Genomic DNA, 2078 nt, shown 5'->3' with positions numbered 1-2078 from the left:
GAGGGGATTAAGGATAGTCACTCCGCTCCATAGATAGTTAACACAGATTCTTGTTTCATTTTCAATTCCTTTCGGGTCGAAAACGCGGGCGTGGGCTGTGCCCATTCTTTCTCCCTCTTCTTCCGCTTACTTAACAACCGGAATAAGGAACCTTAGAATTCACCCTACCTGTCGATGAAAAAATAGGATTTGAGAGGAGTGAAGCTGCTTGACCGAATAGGGCAAGGAGTGACAGCTAGCGGATCAGAAAGATTTTGATGGAATGTCCTACTCCTGCCCGAGCTTTCCGATCCCCTCTTCTTTTTTTTATTGATAGTTTAGGGACATCTCTTTGTTAGGTAGGGCCTGGGGATCACTAATTAGTCGAATGAGCCCATCCCTCTGGCCTATCATTTATTTATGGGTCGATCCGGCTCCTGCATCTCCATGGGGCCCCGTCATACAAGTTGCTAGGAGTCCCTCTAGTCGAATCAATAGAAGTCCCAATAGAAGTTGACTGACCTGGCTCTTCAATCGACGATCTACTGTTCCCTCTTACTTGCAGATGCCCATGCTTTGATTCGCCCTAGCCAGTGATGAATCCCCAGTAAGATCGAGTCTTTCATTCCTCCTCCCTTCAGTCCAGTTTGAACCCGTCCCAGCAACGAAGACCTTCCTACTGCAAGGTGAGGCTCCGCCCTTCCCCTAGAATCCACTCCGGGCTTTTAGGAATGGGAGCAGCTAGTCCAACTTCCTTCTTGAGCTGCCGAGATATTGAACAACGAACATTTGAGCAAGCTACCTTGCCTCACCCTGAGATGAGAGGGAAGGTCGATTTGACTCGAATCCTGGACCTGATCTTGAATCCTACACCGGTTAATGATGCGATGGGATAAGTTTTTTTTTCATTTTGCTGGCCCGCTCGTCCATGCCCAATCCCAATGGACAAACCTCTGATCCGCCCCTAGCTCTAGAATCCACCCGTCCCAGTCCCTGAAAGCCCTCCTATCCTTGGCCTAGCCCTCTTTCTCAACTCGAGTCTTCAGTTAGCGGCTTTCATCATTGACGAAGACCTGCGCTAATAAGACAAAGAAGTGGGGAGTCTATGCCTTTTCATAAAACGAAAGCTTTCAGTCCTTGAATGAATCAGTAACAACGAATTCGTGGAATGAGGGATCAAGAAACGGATAGGGAGGGGGATGGCCTTTCCATTATTGGTGGACCTTCCCTTGAATTGAACCGGTCACGGAGCTCTCAATTGAGTTGTTTAGGTTCTGGAATTCCATGGAGAGTTGGGGGTTTCGGTTCGAAGGTTATCAAATGTGGTGCGGGTTCATCTCTCTCGACCAGTTCAGGTTCAAGGGAAGGGTGATCGAGGGGACCCAGACTTTTTATCTCTTTCTTCTCTATTCTATGGCGGGAGGTTTCTTTCGTATCAAGAGTGTGGTGGGGAGGCCAGGGAAAGACGGATTGGATCGAGAGGCGATGCCTACTCTACTCGTTACCACTAAACGACGGACGAAGCCAAGAGCGGAAGGAGGGACTTGAACCCTCAACCTCAGCCTTGGCAAGGCTATGCTCTACCATTAAGCTATTTCCGCCAGCAACGGTAGTGGCGAAGCACTACTGAGCAATTAACGTATCACTTGATACGGACGACTTCTGTTTTTCCGCCGACCACACTCTTAACCTCCGATCGAGCTACGAGCACGAGTAGGTAGGCGGGGGGAGGGGCGGCTGCCTTTTCAATCAATCTCCGGCCGCTCAGTGCCGCTATTGGTGCGAGTTGTGTTGTAAGGAGTCTTGGTCTCGAGTCGAGCTGGGGCGTCATTTCATTCTCGTAACGGGAGTGAGTGCACCGCAAGATCAGACAAGTTACTCCCTCGCCTCGCAGCGGTGGCATCTGTCTTTTAAGTTCAGTCATTTCCTAAGACGGCTCCTCTTATTCTACGAGAATCCAAGCAGATCCGGGAGCTGAAACATGAGTGTTTGTCTCTTTTTCAACTTCAACAGGAATGCATCAACAAAACAGCCCTTCCATATAGATCGTCGTGGCATGAACTTTGTCAAAAAATGAATTTCTAGCTAACTCCTCTTCC

At 49.0% G+C, this 2078-nt stretch overlaps 1 non-coding gene across 1 annotated transcript; it reads right to left on the bottom strand.

The window, feature by feature from the left end:
- Window positions 1-1508: 1508 nt before the first annotated feature.
- TRNAG-GCC (transfer RNA glycine (anticodon GCC)) lies at window positions 1509-1580 on the bottom strand. The gene has a single exon. It is a non-coding gene; the product is annotated as a tRNA-Gly (tRNA).
- Between the last annotated feature and the right edge of the window lie 498 nt (window positions 1581-2078).

This window comes from Vigna unguiculata, unplaced genomic scaffold, assembly GCF_037176805.1.
Source record: "Vigna unguiculata cultivar grain cowpea cultivar isolate G323 ecotype 2 unplaced genomic scaffold, ASM3717680v1 ptg000443l, whole genome shotgun sequence".
In the NCBI taxonomy this organism is placed as follows: Eukaryota; Viridiplantae; Streptophyta; class Magnoliopsida; order Fabales; family Fabaceae; genus Vigna; species Vigna unguiculata.
Note: the sequence above shows the minus strand (reverse complement) of the source record. Positions and strands in the feature narration are given on the sequence as shown.